Source organism: Thalassophryne amazonica, chromosome 17 (genome assembly GCF_902500255.1).
Source record: "Thalassophryne amazonica chromosome 17, fThaAma1.1, whole genome shotgun sequence".
NCBI lineage: Eukaryota > Metazoa > Chordata > Actinopteri > Batrachoidiformes > Batrachoididae > Thalassophryne > Thalassophryne amazonica.
In genome coordinates this window covers 67,992,609-68,011,993 of record NC_047119.1, presented here as the reverse complement: position 1 = coordinate 68,011,993, position 19,385 = coordinate 67,992,609, and the positions used below count along the sequence as shown (strand labels likewise).

General features: G+C 40.4%; 1 protein-coding gene across 2 annotated transcripts in view; it reads right to left on the bottom strand.

The window, feature by feature from the left end:
* Nucleotides 1-16,893, bottom strand: part of dqx1 (DEAQ box RNA-dependent ATPase 1) — an 81,010-nt gene extending 64,117 nt beyond the window's left edge. The window contains exon 1 of one of the 2 annotated variants that reach the window (XM_034192188.1): nt 16,622-16,893. The gene's annotated coding sequence lies outside the window, so the exon portion shown is untranslated. The remainder of the gene's footprint in view (nt 1-16,621) is intronic. The other variant, XM_034192189.1, reaches the window with a different exon arrangement.
* Between the last annotated feature and the right edge of the window lie 2,492 nt (nt 16,894-19,385).

The window sequence follows — 19,385 nt, the reverse complement described above, 5'->3', positions numbered from 1 at the left end:
TATTGCTTGACTGATGTAAATAAAGTTCAAGGAATAGTCAGTGACTTGGAAATGTTCATGTGCTCATCAAGATTTGTCTCAAGAAAAATTGATGTAGAAGGGATGATTTATTCCGTATATTTTGGAATAAATTTCTCACATCCCAACTGTTCTTTTTTTATGTCCACCAAAGACGTACTAAAATCATTGGCATTTATTTATTTGCCTGTCTGTCTGTTAACATGATTACGTCAAACCTACTGCACAGATTTTGATGAAATTTGCGCCACAGACAGATATTAGACTCCATTCAATTTTGAAGGTGATCCAGATCCAGGCTCAAGATTTCACTTTATATAGTCTTTTAAGGATTATGTCAAAACTACTTCACAGATTCTCACCAAATTTGCGCCACAGATAGTATGACTTTTGGCCAGAATTGTTCACTTGGTCATACAAGGATCAGATTTGGCATGAATGTTCTTCATAAATCAGTGTTTGAGAATAAAGTGCTGGCCACTTCAAAATCCAATATGGTGGCCAGGTAGGGGTCAATGAAGAATTACACAGGGGTCAAAATTTAAAAATGCTCCAATCATATTGAAAAGTATAACACATTATTTGGACTATCTATAATTGAATGTTATGGAGTTATGAGGTTAAAAACAGCAAAAATGGTGACAAAGGTCAGTTTCAGTTTGTACAGGGGTCAAAAGTTAAAGCTGCTCCAATTTTTGTAAAATGTGACGCAAATTACTGGTTGAGTTAATAGGGGTTTAAAAAGGAATAGTTTGCACCAAGTGTCATGCTTAGTTGTGACGTTACAGGTAACATACATCATATGTCATAGAATCCAATGGACGTCAACATTGTTTGACATTTACTCTGCAAACAAAGCATTCAAAACAGTCAAAACTATTCCATTTATTAATCCTATTAGTTCAACCAATATTTTGCACCACTTTCTACCAAGATTGGAGCAACTTTAACTTTTGACTCCTGTGCAAACTGAAACTGACCTCTTAATCAATCAATCAACTTTTTTCTTATATAGCGCCAAATCACAACAAACAGTTGCCCCAAGGCGCTCCAGCTCTTGCTCTTACCATTCTTGCTGTTTTTACCCCATAACATTCAGTCATAGATAGTCCAAACTATACCTTTTTGGAATGTTTGTGATCAGACACATAATTTGGTATAGCTTTCAATATGATTGGAGCATTTTTACATTTTGACCCTGTGTCATTCTTCATTGACCCCTACCTGGCTGTCATATTGGATTTTCACGTGGCTAGCATTTTTTTCTCAAACACTGATTTATGAAGAACCTTCATGCCAAATCTGGTGCTTGTATCGCCATGTGAAGGATTGTTTCAGTTATCTGCTGCACTAAGACAGATATTAGGCCATGGAAGACTCCACTGAATTGTGGACATGATCCAGATCCAGATTCTGGATCAGGATTTCAATTTGCACACTTTACTTTGTAACATTTTGAGGATTACTTCCAAACTATTTAACAGATTTTCACCAAACATTGGTGTTAGACCTTGGAAGACTCCATTAAATGTTTGAGCTGATCTGGATCCGGATTTTACTTTGCAGACTTTTAAGGATTAAGTCAAAACTACTTCACGGATATGACATCACAATGTAAAACAAGAAGACACTACTTTGTTTCAGCTTGTAAATTAAAAATCAAATTGCGACATCTTGATCAGTCGGAACATTCTGGATCAGTGTGCAATTACTGCATTGTGTTGTGGAATCCGGATCCAGGTAATGTCCGGGTCACGACATGAATTGCATATCTTTTATTATGAGTCCTCGTCAGCACTTGGCGGATGTCAGAAATCTCAGATTGCTCGTTTTTAATGTTTTGCAGCCTTTAAGTGCAGGAATGGAGGCTGCTGTTCATCTTTCAGCTGCCTTTGTTTGTTCAGGGACACCACAGTGAAACCAGTACAGAGCCACACTGGCATGTGGCACAAGTTTTTCTTCTTTTTAAAAAAAAAAAAAAAAAAAACACCGGGTGCCCTCCCTGTTGTAACTCCAGGCTTACCCGCCCTACATAGTATTTCAGATCTGACAGGACCATGCGTACACACAGCAGCTGCACAGGAATGAATGCATATTAACAAATTAAATGAAGTTAACAACACAAAACATGAACTATCCTGGGTTCATACTGTCTGCAATGAAAGCAGAAGACAAAGTCAATGTAAGGCTCACTGCAATTTTTGCAAGTTTCTGACTTGGGGTTTTACAAACAAAGTGGCAATTCAAGATCGTAGATAAACATAGTGGACTAAAAAAGTACAAGATTTGCCTCTGAAATGTAGTAAAATATAAGTACAAAGTAGCAGAACAAAACAGTAAAGTACAAGCACATGATATTTGTACAGTACTTGAGCAAATGTACTTGGGAGTGACATCACGACTGAGGACAGGGACACGCTTGCATTAAGACGTCTTCTGAGGGCCGGGACAGGAACTTTTGCCACATCTGGTATTTCGATGTGGAATGCCGCCGCCCAGACACCACTGGTTGATCTGGACAGCTGCCACAGACCGTCTGTTCTGAAGTCAGGCATACTAGTAATTTAGTATTCTGTGCCCCGCCCCAGACCCGAGGGGGCAAGAAGACTAAACCACCAAGAATGGCCCGTATGTGTAAGCACCTGCTCAGATAAGTTAAATACTCTGCTGTAAATAAATGTTTGTTTTGTATGAAGTAGAGCGTCACTGTGGCAGAGATCACAGACGGAACTGGAGTACACAGAATAACCAAATAAGGATTTACCCCAGACAGAGTTACAAACTGCAGATGTGTATCTGCTCATCGTAGTCTCCCAAATAGGATCAACGTGCCTTGCAATGCCAGAGGAACAGCACTGCCAGCTGCTTGAAGTTCAGATCCAATACTATAGACCTCCACAACTTTACCCACCAACAGACATCTCACCTCCTCTCACCAAGAGTCAGTGATTCGATAATGCTGCCAGTTTGACGAATACAGTGACTAAAGTCTGAAGAAACCAGAGGGCTTATTTTTTCAACTTTGGAATCCAAATAAATGAATGAATAAATTAATAAAACCCCACACAACATTTAACTATGCAAAAACTATTTATCTGTTTTAACAAAGCAACAGAAGTCTGACTTGTAACTTAAAAATAATTAAAAGCTGTGATTACAATCACAAATGATGTGATTGATAAACGGCTAATGACTTGTTTATAATGTGTATGTGATAAAAGTTCTCAGTCTTAGCAGGGCCATCTGTTAAAGTGCATATCAGAGATTAGGTGTTTTTTTATTGTGATAGATTTTGTGTGACAAATCAGGTGACTGCAGACAGAGATAACAAAACAAGCTTCTTCTGTGAAGGTGAAAAGGCTCGGCAGTGATGACAGTACCATTCTGAAAAGCTTAGAGATTTTTTTTATCTTAAAGCTGCAGCTCAAAAAAAAAGAGGCAAAGTGCTCTTTTCAATCAATCAATTTTATTTATATAGCGCCAAATCACAACAAACAGTTGCCCCAAGGCGCTTTATATTGTAAGGCAAGGCCATACAATAATTACGTAAAAAACCCCAACGGTCAAAACGACTCCCTGTGAGCAAGCACTTGGGGACAGTGGGAAGGAAAAACTCCCTTTTAACAGGAAGAAACCTCCAGCAGAACCAGGCTCAGGGAGGGGCAGTCTTCTGCTGGGACTGGTTGGGGCTGAGGGAGAGAACCAGGAAAAAGACATGCTGTGGAGGGGAGCAGAGATCAATCACTAATGATTAAATGCAGAGTGGTGCATACAGAGCAAAAAGAGAAAGAAACACTCAGTGCATCATAGGAACCCCCCAGCAGTCTAAGTCTATAGCAGCATAACTAAGGGATGGTTCAGGGTCACCTGATCCAGCCCTAACTATAAGCTTTAGCAAAAAGGAAAGTTTTAAGCCTAATCTTAAAAGTAGAGAGGGTGTCTGTCTCCCTGATCCGAATTGGGAGCTGGTTCCACAGGAGAGGAGCCTGAAAGCTGTAGGCTCTGCCTCCAATTCTACTCTTACAAACCCTAGGAACTACAAGTAAGCCTGCAGTCTGAGAGCGAAGCGCTCTATTGGGGTGATATGGTACTATGAGGTCCCTAAGATAAGATGGGACCTGATTATTCAAAACCTTATAAGTAAGAAGAATAATTTTAAATTCTATTCTAGAATTAACAGGAAGCCAATGAAGAGAGGCCAATATGGGTGAGATTTTCTTTCTTTTGAAAGAAAGAAAGAAAAAAAAAACGCCAATGTTTGGGGTGGGAAATGGGGCCTTTCTGCTCTGTGATAGGCTGTCAAAGCTATCCATATCAGGTAAATATGTACAAGCTCAACACAAAAATTGGCATAAATTTGATCCCAATTTGACATCCTTTAACTGTCCAGCCCTCTAGCTTAGTCTAGACCACTTACCACCATTTTTTTCAGGAAGCAGCATTTTTGAGAAGTTGGTATCCACTTATTTGGATGGAATAATCTCTCCTGAATCTTGGCAAAATGGATAACAAGCTCAAAAATATAAGCATTTTCACTGGAAAAATGTATGTCGAAATGTATTCCTAAATTGGGAAAATTTCATAGTATTTCAGTGTTTCAGCCAATGCCCTTTGCTAATGACATTGTACAGGATGTGCAATGTGACCTTATATTGCTGTCTCCATTTTAAATATGGTTTAATAATCTAATAATAACTTTTGCATTTGTGCAAAAGCAGCAGGACATGAACGATGTTTGTCTTTAATTCTTATTTTGGTCAAATGTACATTTATGTGTTGGCCATGATTTAAAAAAACATAACCTGGACATCAGAACACATGCACAGTTTGTTAATAGTTTGTTCTTCATAAGCGGTATTCCACGACCACTGTTAAACCAACAAATTACAAACACCATTATAACTTCTTAATGAAATGGCATCGAACATGTAGAAGTGACGAATTAAGATGTTCACTCTGTTTACCCAACATTTTAAGAGTACCATGATTTCTGTCGTGATGAAATTCAGGAAAATAAAAATGTTGAATGCTTTACTTAAAATTTATTTGTGTACTTTGTACACAAATAACAAATTTGTGTACTGTGTACATTTCTTGTCCATTTAGAAGCTAAAAATAAAAATGTTACCTTGCTATCCTATTTCTCCCTGAACTGGACCATTTGAACAAGTTAAAAAAAACAATACTTTTACTCGAAAATGCAGGTTAAACTTTAATAAAGCCACGTTTCATGAATTCTGTCTGGACTAGCAGGCCTAACAGGACAGTACAGCAGAGCCACCTTTACCAGTTGTGCTGTCACTTTAAATGACTGTTTAGACAAGGTGTTGGTTTGGAGGAATGCAATGCTTTAATTCCTTTGTAAGGAGGTTAAAGGTCACTTGGCCAGCCATAATGCATCATCTATTTACACATTCTCTGACAAATGCCACCTTGTCTACCCTTAGTACAGTCAAAACCCACTTTCTCAGGTCACCATACAGCCCAGATTTACCACCAAGCTGGACACAAAACAGTCCGGGTGCCAATTCTGTTACTGCAAAGTTAGCTAATGCTTCATATCAAAAACAGACAACCTATAGAACATTAACACTGAACTCTTATAGATGTGTTCTAGGCAGGTTTTCATCTCTAAAACCTAACTTGAGGTTGATTTTTCTCTGCATCTCAAATAACAACCAAAAATGTGGGGATTTTGTTTAGTCACTGTTGACATTAATACATTTTCCTCAAGTAAAGTTGATACTGCTGTGAATTTATGAGTCAAAAATTATACGGTTTGTGGATAAGAGAACTGTAAGTTCTAGAAAAGCTCCTCTGGAAGGAACTGTGTGCAGCGTCTCTCTGACGCTGACGCACAGAAATGATGCATGTGCAGTGAAGGCAGGGTGGACTGATTTTTAGGGGGGAGCGTTCAGTCGGCGAAAGTAGCACTGTGTAGAAGAAGACAGCTGTTTTGCACGGGGCATGTGGATGTGCTCGTTCAACTTCGTACAAGAACTTGACAGTGACAAAAAGCTCCAAATACAATTAGAACTTTAACATACTGCATCTGATGTTAAACTGCAATTTTGACTGGACTGTCAAGAACGTATTTTAAGTTACAAGGGTAGTGATGAGATGCAAATTTCAGAGTGACAACCACCCTAGTAAGTTTTCTAAGGACCCTGACCCCTTCTATGGAAAAAAAAGGGGGGGGGGGGGGGCAAACAGTTGTCAGGTTTTAACAAAACATACATATGAGTAGTAATTTTGTAGGTAGTTTCTCAATTTGGCCACCGGAATAACAATTGCTCTGAACGATTTTCAGATGTCCTTCAGAGCTGAAACACCTCCACCTGTAAACACTGGTGACAACGACATTCACGAGTAGCTTTAAAGACTGACAGAACTCACACACTCCATGGTTATCTGCTGTGTCTACATTTGTAGGTCCTCCACCCAGATCGTGGGCACATGTCTCTGAAACAATCTGATCATTAAATCTAGTCAGATTATGTCTGGGACACAAAATGACAGTCTGCTGGACTTCAACTGAATCCTCAGAGAAACCACAACAATTCTGTGGTCAGAGTTTACAAACTTGAGTACTGCTATAGAGGCTGCAGTTCTGAAGGAATCTCCAGTGTCTTCTGTACATGTGGCAACAGGTAGATGATTCAGATGATTATATAAGAGCTGTTCTGGAAGGCAGAATTCACGTTGTGGATCAGCTGCAGCTGGTGGAAATAACCGCACATGTGAGTCAATGCGCAGCGTTCACACGGACTGATCAATTTACTGCTCTGATTATATATTCAATTATATTAGCGTGTATGGTTAGTGTGGTGGTGGTTTTTTTTTTTGTTTGTTTGTTTTTGTAAAAATGAGGCGTCTTATGAATGTTGAGCAAACGCTTTTTTTATATAAATTGGAGCAAGACGGAGCGCACAGCGCGTCATCAGTCTGAACCAGACAGTGAGGATTCTGATGATGGAGATGATAACTCTTGTTCTGGACGAGCAACCAGAGCAGGTGGATCCACCAACGTCCGCACAGATCTCCACAGTGGGTCGGATCACGCGCTTCTGTTTGCAGCTTCTCCAGGATTCAAACGCTAAAGAGCTCTGTCCCAGCGCTGAGTCCTGGGATGCAGACACACTGCTCCAGCAGTGGCTCCAGGCGTGTTTCATTTAAAGCATGGAGATAAATGTTAGCTTCAGTTTCATTTTGTTCCTCTTTCGTTCCTTTTGCGTTCTTGATTCACAGGCTATTTGGAGATGGGAAAAGTCAAAAGCTCATTTGTCCACTTTTTCTCAACGATTTGTGACTTTTTTACTTTTTTCCCTTTGTTCAGGAATCATCGTATGGCATGTAGCCAGGCCATAATTTGCTAAAGCAACCAAGCTGTTTTACCAAGATCTGCACATCCAGGGATGCAGCAGCCAAGACCAGCTTTGTGATATGCTAAAAAAAAAAAAAAAAGTCATTCTCTGAGGGGGAGTTCATTAAGGAGTGTTTGGTGGACTCTGCCGCACCAATATGTCCTCAGAGAAAGAAGCATTCATGAACGTGCCCCCTCACGGTGAACTGCAACAAGAAAGATCAAGCTCATCGTGGGAAATCTAGAACTTCAGCTGCAATAAAGAGCAAGCTTTTCTCTGGACAACAGCTGTGACAGTGGTGGGCACAGTTCTGCTAATCCTCTAACCGCTAATTCCCGAGGCTAACCTTTTTTTGTTAGCAGGGTAGCTTTTCAGATAACTTTGAAAACCATCAGTGGACCAGTTAGCTTCTGCTAAATTTAGTTCTGCTAACTTTTAGTCCACTAACTTTTTTTTTCCTGACATAGTTAGTAAAAAACAAACAATCAAAAATGTTTGTAAACCCTAAAATCATACCTGTTGGTTCCTGTCTGTTATGTGTTTTGCAGCAGTCAGCTGTGAGGAGCTGAGCTCAACCCTACCCCAGCAGAAGGAGTCTAGCTGCCAGGCTGCTACAAAAAACAAAAAAGTCATTTACAATCAACAGCCGTGTGGCAGTAGACATGAAAAGCGAAGCAGGTTTGACTTATGGTTTGATTTATAAACCAAATTAATCTAGATAGTTTATCGACATTAATGTCAACTCTGTTATTTTTACAAAGTGAAAATATAACATCTTTTAGTTTTAAAGTAAAGCACTATTCTGAAGGTTTGAGCACTAACACATGCAGATGCCAAAAGGCATTATGGGAAAATGAGCCTCTGCTCATCACTGGTTGGTTGGTTTATTTATTTAAAAACCAACACACGTTACTGTAGGTTAATGTGTGTGTTGGCTTTTACAAATAAATGTGTATTCGTAAATATAGCATTTTTTTAATTTGTAAAAAAAAAAAAAAAAAATAGGCATTTGCAAAACTGAAAATTCTGTTTGTTAAGTGTGATTCAGTGCAACATACAGCCCCCGTGTGATATTTTGGGGCTATTCACACTGCCATCCAGTAGATGGGTCAAAATGCATAGAACACAGATTATACGACTGCTGCCAAAAGAAACAGGATAAAGTGAAAAAGGCAGTAACACATTTTCTAGGCACTGTACGTTCTCTGACATAAGAGCAGACAGTTGTCACGCTGAGTTCCTATTCATCATTTTCTTTCAGCTCCAGTGATTTTTAGCAGAGAGCAAAAATATCAACTTTGACGATATTCAAATATTTCTAAACTATGGATGTAATGCGTGTGGTAACTCCTGGCAAATCAAAAGCTGTGACGCACTGCCGCATTGAATTAGCAGAACTGTGCCAGACTCTGTGGAGAGCAGATTATTAAATATATCGCACATTACGATGTGGCACTAAACAGCATCAGGTTGGATCCACATCATGGAGTTATATATAGGAAAGCCGGAGTGCACACTTCCTAATCCCGCTAACGTAACTCTGGCATGTGGCACGGTCGCCACTACCAAAGAGAGCAAAAAGGACACAAAGTACACAGATGTGCAATACAGCGCGCGTGTTTAGTGAACAAGATTTATCCAACTAAATACATGAATGTAATTTTTTCAAGACAAAACCAAACTTTACTCACTGAGAAATGAGTTAAAACATTATAAGTCTTCATCAATGATTGAATCCAATAATGGTTCAACACAAGTTTCTTACAAATTTGATCTGTCAATGTTCAGCTGCCCTACTTTTTATTTTCTTTTATTCTGTGTAAATAATATACAGTAAGTCTCTATGTTCTTTTACTTTTTAATTTTGTGTATGCAGCTATTTCAAGAATTTGGACAGTGCCTATTTTCTTTGTATTTGATGCATAAAAAAACAGTGGATTTACACAATCAATCAATCAATTTATTTTTATATAGCGCCAAATCACAACAAACAGTTGCCCCAAGGCGCTTTATATTGTAAGGCAAGGCCATACAATAATTATGTAAAACCCCAACGGTCAAAACGACCCCCTGTGAGCAAGCACTTGGCTACAGTGGAAAGGAAAAACTCCCTTTTAACAGGAAGAAACCTCCAGCAGAACCAGGCTCAGGGAGGGGCAGTCTTCTGCTGGGACTGGTTGGGGCTGAGGGAGAGAACCAGGAAAAAGACATGCTGTGGAGGGGAGCAGAGATCAATCACTAATGATTAAATGCAGAGTGGTGCATACAGAGCAAAAAGAGAAAGAAACAGTGCATCATGGGAACCCCCCAGCAGTCTACGTCTATAGCAGCATAACTAAGGGATGGTTCAGGGTCACCCGATCCAGCCCTAACTACACTCAACAAAAATATAAACGCAACACTTTTGGTTTTGCTCCCATTTTGTATGAGATGAACTCAAAGATCTAAAACTTTTTCCACAAACACAGTATCACCATTTCCCTCAAATATTGTTCACAAACCAGTCTAAATCTGTGATAGTGAGCACTTCTCCTTTGCTGAGATAATCCATCCCACCTCACAGGTGTGCCATACCAAGATGCTGATTAGTGCACAGGTGTGCCTTAGACTGCCCACAATAAAAGGCCACTCTGAAAGGTGCAGTTTTATCACACAGCACAATGCCACAGATGTCGCAAGATTTGAGGGAGCGTGCAGTTGGCATGCTGACAGCAGGAATGTCAACCAGAGCTGTTGCTCGTGTATTGAACGTTCATGTCTCTACCATAAGCCGTCTCCAAAGTCGTTTCAGAGAATTTGGCAGTACATCCAACCAGCCTCACAACTGCAGACCACGTGTAACCACACCAGCCCAGGACCTCCACATCCAGCATGTTCACCTCCAAGATCGTCTGAGACCAGCCACTCGGACAGCTGCCGAAACAATCGGTTTGCATAACCAAAGAATTTCTGCACAAACTGTCAGAAACCGTCTCAGGGAAGCTCATCTGCATGCTCAGCGTCCTCATCGGGGTCTCGACCTGACTCCAGTTCGTCGTCGTAACCGACTTGAGTGGGCAAATGCTCACATTCCCTGGCATTTGGCACGTTGGAGAGGTGTTCTCTTCACGGATGATGCGAAGGAGATGTGTTGCACTGCATAAGGCAAATGGTGGTCACACCAGATACTGACTGGTATCCCCCCCCCAATAAAACAAAACTGCACCTTTCAGAGTGGCCTTTTATTGTGGGCAGTCTAAGGCACACCTGTGCACTAATCATGGTGTCTAATCAGCATCTTGGTATGGCACACCTGTGAGGTGGGATGGATTATCTCAGCAAAGGAGAAGTGCTCACTATCACAGATTTCGACTGGTTTGTGAACAATATTTGAGGGAAATGGTGATATTGTGTATGTGGAAAAAGTTTTAGATCTTTGAGTTCATCTCATACAAAATGGGAGCAAAACCAAAAGTGTTGCGTTTATATTTTTGTTGAGTATATAAGCTTTAGCAAAAAGGAAAGTTTTAAGCCTAATCTTAAAAGTAGAGAGGGTGTCTGTCTCCCTGATCTGAATTGGTAGCTGGTTCCACAGGAGAGGAGTCTAGACCATAAATGCCATACCTTCCTGTTTGGTTCATTTTTTAAAATTAATATTATCAATTTCTTACCTTCGTGACAGGAATAGTGGGGCTTCGGGATCATGACACAAGATTTGAATACTGACATGGAAACACACACACGACTCAAACATCGCTAAACACAGCTCAGTGCATCATGCAATGTAAATAAATCCACAAATAATTCCTTGTGATGTCGTTGTCCCAAAGTCCTAATGACATGAAATTTCCAACTTAGCATAAAATAATGCTCACTGCACACTCTGGAGTTGACTGTGGGATTAAAGAGAATGAATTTATACGTTCAATCCAAGAAAAATCCATCCAGAGTAAAATCCATCCAAAAACACGACAGCATGATCACACTGTCACTTGTAGCATTGAACTGTGCAGTAAACAGTTAAGACATCACTTTTCTCTTTGGCGGTGGAGGACACACAACCTCACCACGGACAATACACACCCCCAACACTCACTCTTCACACTCCTACCATCAGGCAGATGCTCCAGGAGGCTGAAGTCCAGGAGTGCTAGGCTGGGGAACAGCTTCTAAACAGCGCTCAGGGGTTTCTTGAGCACTCCACTGAGTGAAATGAGAGCGCACACAGAGCAGAACGGGTGAAGCAACATGTTAAGAAAACAAACAAAACTGCTGCCTTTTTCTCCCTGCATGATTCTGGCGGTACATCCGGTTCACACCGTGTGTGCGCGTCGGTGACAGTTATACTGAATTTATGAGATGAAATAAATGGTCTAAATTCCCTTAAAAAAAAAAAGAATACATGAATAAATAGAATAAAAAATAAAAAAATAAAAAAAATCACACGCGTGTGAAAAAAAAAACTGATGTGGAGAAACTCTGCAGTGATTTTCAGAAGCAGACGTCACATTAGGCAGGTGAGAACTCTGAACTTTAATGAACTTTAACAGACTGTTATTTTCCAAAGATACCTATTTTGAGCTTAATGTAATTGTTTTATGTTCAAGCACAAAACATGACTGAGGAGAAAAAACACGAATTCATCATCACCCAAAAATTAACTGCAGTCAGAATAAAAATACAAGCTGCTGATTTTTATGTTATTTTTTAGTTATTAGGCTGCAGCTATACATTTTATTTATTTCAAAGTAAGTTACCTCGCATTACTATTTTCAAAAAACATGGGAGTCAAATCAGCCTTTGTTCAGTTTTTCCTGTACATGTATTTTTTTCCTTTTTTTAAGAGTTTGTTGTTTGCGAAGAATTTTATCTGTTGAAGACGGGACAAAAATGGCTCTTTTGACAGTAAAGGTTGCAGACCGCAGAACCAGACTGATTCCAATGAGTAAATTAAGTACTTCTATTTATTTTTTGGTGGTTTTTGTGGCATTTTGGAAGTGCTGAAATATGCTCCGTCTTTTAAACAGTACACGTACTCCGGGCACTATTTTTTCAAAATTCTCATGGAGGAACCCCCACCCCACAGTGGGTTAGGTATGTGCAACGCTGGTCAGGGCCTAAAACTTTGGACTAGAGCTGAACCGATATGGATTTTTTGAGGCCGATGCCGATAACGAAATTTGGATGAAAAAAATGCCCATAATCAATAAATCGGCTGATTTGCCGATAGCCGATAAATCAGCCAATATTATTTTTTTAATGAATAAAATGTTCTTTTTTGGACCCTTAACAAAAAAGGTATGAGCTAAAAGCTGAAGTGTTGTCCTCATATGGATTAACTTTATAACAAAGAAGAATTTTCAAGTTCAAAAAAATGCAAAAATGCAATTGGAGCAGTTAGGGGGCTATTCAAATGGGCCAACTAGTAAGATATCACTCCTGAAAACGATCTTTGCCATATCACGTGAGGTAAATCTGCCCTACGACTGGATTTTGGAAAACCATGTGACGAAGAACCAATTCCGATTGGACACTCACACTTTGCACGTCATCACACATCTTCTATGAGGAGTACCAAGATGGCTGACGGTGGATCGAAAGTCCGCGGAGTTAACTTTTCAGCAAAAAAAAAGTAAGTTTCTATTTCATATCATTAAAAAGTTATTTAAAATTTAGTATAGCTTGGTCCCAGCCGTCGTATACAACGGCGTCGGCCCCAGAGGGTTAATGGCGAATGGCAGTAATTCCCAAACCCTTCCGGATGACCAGTGAATCTGAATGTTTCAACGTCTTAGCAGTAAACAAAAGTTTTTCATGCTAGAAATAAGGTCTACACAACGTGGGCTTAATAAAAAGCGTGACCAACGCAATGAAGCACATTTGACACATTACTACATAAACTAAGTTAATCAAACTGAGTTGAACTGAAACGGGAGAAATGTGGGGTGAATGTAATCGCAAAGTTATTACAAACAACATCCTTATAAACATACTTGTATGCTTTTGTCAGCCGATCAGTGCAGTGTGACTTCGAACTACGGTGGCCGGTGATGAACACATTTAAGCAGGGGTGTAAGCAGCTCTCAGTTGAATGTAGTCAGAGCTCCATCTACTGGACAGACCATGCAAGGACATTTTACATTGCCGACAAACATTATTTCAGTAACTGTTCTGTTTATGAGAAATTATCGGCGTTCTATCAGCAAACTTTCGGCCGATAGTGAGTACTTTGAAAAGGGCTTATATCGGCCGATAACATCAGCCGGCCGATATATCGATCGGGCTCTACTTTGGACACCCTAATTTTTTGGGGACACCCAAAAGATCAATTTCTGCCTAATACTATGCTTCTCAATAACTCTTACACACTGATCCGTCCACCACCTGAGTGACTGTTATTTCACTGTCATTCTTCCATCATCATTACTATCATCCTCCAAGTAGTTATTATAATAGCTCTGTTCACTATTTATGCACACATGCACCTTAGGACTCTTGCACAGCAGGAATGCTGCTTAAAACTACACAAAACTGCCAATATTGCAGAAACTGCACATCTTCCAAACTGTGTATAATAATATGTACTTTAGAATGTGTTTTCTTTTTTGAACTTTCTACATGCAAATTTTCTAGGGAGAGTGAACAGAGTAAGAATCTCATTGTGTGATATAACTGCCTGTTTCTACTGTGCACATGACAAAAAAGCTCTTAACGTAATGGCAGCACATGCTCCTTGTCTGTACACGGCCGGACGCGACTCCGCCCTCGAGCTTTCCAATATGTAACTCTATAATCCAAACACACTCGGCAGAAAAGAAGCAAAACGGACGGCTATTCAAATCAGCTCTTACAACAGTGAGCATCACTATCGCTCGGTTCTTCATCTTAACACCACAGTCTCCACCCTCATGTGGTTTTGACCTCTGACTGTTTTTACAGCCAGTCTCCCTGCCACCAGCTCCGTGCACGCCTTGACAATGGGAAGAGACCAGAGAGAAACCAAATAAACTACAAATCAAATGGAAGTGGGCTTCGGTGGAATCCAAGCCATGATCCTGATTAATAATAAAAAATTAATCAATTAAAATAAAAATGACAACCGGTTTTACTGCACAATGTGTCAAGTAGCTACCAGGTACCAATGAGAAATACTGATAATGTCAGGCTGAGGGGCTGCAAACAACATCTCACACCATCTCAAAACCAAGTGGACAGAACTCAGCCATCACAGAACGCCGCTCCGCCTCATCAAACACGTTTAATAAGATAACTACAGCCTCAGAACCTGGACTGTGTCTGTGACACATACAAGCAACACAGACGGTGTGTTTGTGGTGTTTAAAAGCACATGTATCCACACGGTTGTCACATGCTATCTGTGTTGACAGACTGAAAAGCATCAGGTTGTTCAGAAACACCAAATTCGTGATAAAATGGAAAAAACAAAGAAAAAAAAAAAAACACTGGCCAGGCAGAATCAGACGATGCACTAAGTTAAACTCCACATACAGGCAGCAGTCAGACAGCACACACACAGACACACACACGCTGGCAGTCACCATATTGGCGGTAAGTATAGCACACCAATGATTGCCACAAACATGCCTTCTATGTGGGAGGGGTTAAATAATTCATACTTGAAAAGCCTTCGCTAATATTTTTGAATGCCAAAAAGTAGGTCTCTAGATAAAAGTGCTATCTTTTTTCAGACTACAGCGGTCCCTCGCTATAACGTGGTTCACCTTTCACGGCCTCGCAGTTTTGTGGATTTTTTTAGTCCAGTTTTGCACGCTTTTTTTTTTTTTTTTTTACAGCGCATTGTGTTCTGCGTCCTCATCATGCAGGCCGGTCGCGGCACCGGTTGGCATCGCCGCGAAGGAAGGGCACGCGCATTGTGTTCTGCGTGTGTCTGTTTATAAGAATCTTCTCGCTCAGAAGAAAAAAGCGCGCCAACAACTACCCATAACTGTGGCCTTCACTCAGAAGAAGACACCTGCATCGAGGTGTCACTCAGTGGAAAAAAGACGCAGAAGACGAAGAGGCGCGGTCAGAGGAACTGTGAAATACTGGTGAGTCACTATTAATAATTTTGTATGTGTCCAACCTCGTAAGTTGATCGTTAAAATTAAATTCGTTAGTTCTAAAAGCCATCATAATTATTTATAGGAAAACGTTCTATTTTTTTTCTACTGAGTGTTTACACAGGAGAGAAAAGTGAGAAAATGTGTGTAAAGTGTGTAGTGAGGGGTTTTACAGCCTTAAAACATCTATAATGATTGTAAAAAATAACGCTGACTACTTTGCGGATTTCACCTATCGCGGGTTATTTTTAGAACGTAACTCCCGTGATAAACAAGGGACCACTGTACACAAATGTTTGCTTTATTAAAAGAACTGCCATATATCTAATCAAAGCTATTGTGTCCGTAAGCCTCTAATCCAGTCAAGACAGCTAACACATTTTAGACACGGCGGCTGGCGTGGAGGTGTGCGCTTTTTGATTACCTGTCTGATTGGGGCTGATGCGATTGTGTGTTCTATGGTTAAAGCTCCAAATTTTGCACCAACTTTGTTTGATATACAATCAAAAAAGAACACAAAAATAAACACAAAAAACCCCCAAAACATCACATCCAGTCTTTTTTTAAATTAACAATTATGGTTTGAATAGATTCAGTGTGTATGAAAATGACATTTCATTTATTTGGTGTATTTCTTGCAAAGATGACAAGACATCAGGAGAACATAGTGAGACCAAACATACACACCTTTTTTAGTTTTTAAATGGTCAAAACTGTCATTTGTCTGTAGCGGTGACATTTATTAACTTAGCAAAAAGGTGTGTAATATGGCCCCTTTAATGTCTCATGTTTGAGACATTTGAGACAAAACATGAAGTGGCTGTCAATCAGCCGTGTGGGCGGAGCCATAATCCAGCATGGATCATAGCAAACAAAAGAATGACGTCACAGACAATAAGTTTGTTTTACAACTACAGAAAATGAGTTTAAAGGGATAAGAAACAGTTTAAAGGTACTGAACAATAAAATGAAGCTGTCTGGTTCTTCTTAAATGGTCCCTTTGTTTTATCGGAGACGAACACTCGGAACTAAAGACACCCTCAGTTAATGAACGTCTTTTCGCACAAGCTGCTGCTTCATCTTCGTTTGTGACCATTTTTTCCCCCTAAATAATGAATTAAAACCAGTTCAGACAGTGACGTGCTGCCGTCCAAAGGACTGTCCTCAGGCGTTTCTTACCTCGGACACATTTCTGTCCTCGGTCCTGCTGTGTCACTGAAAAACGGAGACCTGTCCTGTCGTCGGACGTCTTTTCCCGGTGATTTTCTGACTGACACCGTCAATAAAAACACCAAAGTGCTGCTGCTGTTAGCTTCCTGATGTCATGCTAAACCGACGAGCCTGTCAAAACTCACGCTGCGTTTCAGGCCCCTCGGAAAAGTAACGACTGTGACTGCAGGGAGCGACAGCGCTGCGTTCACGGCTTCTCAAGAACTGTAGCTGCAGGGCACCACTGGGCTGCGTTCCTGGGTTCCTCGGAAAAACAAATTCTCACTGTCATGCATAAATGGGCTGCGTTCAGGGTTCCTCGGAAAAACAACATTCACTGCCAGGCATAAATAGGCTGTGTTCAATGTTGAAAAACAATCCGAATCGAATTTGTTGCCAAGTAAGTTCTCACATACAAAGAATTTGATCTGTCACTGGCGCATAAACAACAATAAAAAAAAACCTCTGTAAGAAGTAATTGGTGAAAAACAACAATAAAAAAAATAAAAGGAAAAAATACTTCTATTAGAAGTGAAGGAGTCAAATAGACAACTACCATTGACAGAAAAAAAGTAAAACCAATACAGACGGTTGCCCAGTTCCGGATCACCTTTTTTAAAGTCCTGCTATACGGAGCCATAATGCAACTGAATGTCCTTTAATTGTGTATTGTTGTATTGGGTATTTGGATGTTATTTAGCTGATAAAGTCTGGGTGGAGTAGCGCTTCTACTTAAAGTGTGAAGCCACATTATGTGTGGTGCAAACATTTGCCAGAAATGGATCACTTTTGCCGGTTCCGGATCACGACACTCTGCCTGACTTTGGGTTCATTCCTGGCATCTGGCTGGAGCCCTTCTAATGCAGAATGATACACACTGTGCCCGAGAATGTGTTTTGAACACAAAATGATATAAATTACACTTATTAAATGAAAATTTACTTTGTTTTGAAAAGCGCCGTTATACATTTTTACAAGCAAAAAATGAAGAGTGGATGTGAGATTTCTCCCAAATTAAAAAGTAAAAGCCCCCACATTCATGTCCATTCGTGATGTTGAGATGATCCCCAAAGTCCACATGACTCACAACTACAAACACGAGGCTGCTGCTTCAGTGATCCGCAACCGACAAATATTCGTGTCGGAGATAAATGCGTGCAGCAATTAAACAGCAAGACATAACATACTGACATTTTCTACCCAAGTAAGTAAGTATTTTTCCACTCTAGAACCAAAAACACCAAACGGCTAACTCACCTTTGCTACGTTTTAGAGATCGTTACTTTAAAACTTGCAGGAATGAGTGAGTCAGAAAAAACACGCACACCGCAGACGTTTTGATTCCTCTGCTGATCACAAGGACGGCTGGATCCGGTCGAGCTTGTGGTCATTTGTAGACAAAACATCAATCTTTCCATTGGTACCAAGTATTAGCTTATTTGTGCTGATTATGAGAAATGGTGGTGCAAAACTACAGCAGTGATCCAGAACTGGCAATGATCCGGAACTGGGCAAGTGACTGTATCTGTGGTTCCCCAATGAGTCAACGTCCTAACCGTCATGAATTCACATGTTTTGTTGCAAATTTGTGTCTCCGGTCCTCAAGGACCCCTGAACCTGCACATTTTCCATCTCTCTTTGCTCTGACACAAGCTGATTTGTTAATAAGCGAAGTGCACATCTCAGGCCGCGTGGTGCATTATGGGTACGCTAAATTTTTCAGCTACCAACCCACATGCTATGCCGGCGGAAAGCAGTGAGGAGTGCTATGATTTGGATCATTTCAACCGCTGGAAAGTTGACGATTTAAAGTGTTTTTATAAGCTCCGCGGATTGCCTGTTACAACCAGGACTACGTACGGCAGTGGACAGAAACGGAAAGAAGAGCTGGCTGCCTTTGCGTACGCTGCAATGTTACAGAAACTACAGTTGGTGCCGATGAAGGAGGCAGAGAGAGCTGCTGTTGAAAATGACCGGTCCTTGTTGATAGTTGGAGACAAACAAATTTCTGACCCCTTGAAGGCAACTGACGGATGGTTAAACGAAGTCCATAGACTGAAACTGTGGATATTGCAGAATATTTGCTAAGCAGGGATGAGAAATCGCTACTCTGCCGGCTTCGTAATGACGACAAGGAAGGTGGGTCTCACATATAACCTCTTTGGTGTCACATTTGTTTTGATAAGTTGACAGACATTATACAAATAATGGATGGTAAGGAGTCCAACATAGAGAAATATTGGATGAAGAAAAGTTATACTGGACTCAGCTACACCTCGTCCAATATAACTTTTCTTCATCCAATATTTCTCTATGTTGGACGACTTGCCATCCATCGTTATGTTCTCCACCCCCCCTCCCAAATTAAACAAACAACAAAGAGTCAAGTAAATTAGATCAATTTATTTTGTTGTGAACAGCATATGAATGCTTCTAAAACATCAGTAGCGTGTTTGTCTACCTTCTTAGTGTTTTTGGCATCCTTGGAGTTCAATATTTTCACCAGTTCCTCCTCTGTGAACTCAGCAAACCTCACTGGCTGATGATTTTCTGCTGTTGTTGACATGTTTGTTGCCATTTTTTTCAACCAGCGTCTGTCAGCAAGTTCCTGATCTCCGCTACGTCATTAGTGATGTCATCTCATGAATAATTGTATGCCGCGCTGTGATTGGCTAGCTGTTGGCAGTAAGCTCTAACACAGTGGGAACTGATTCAATATAACTTTTGGTCCTAG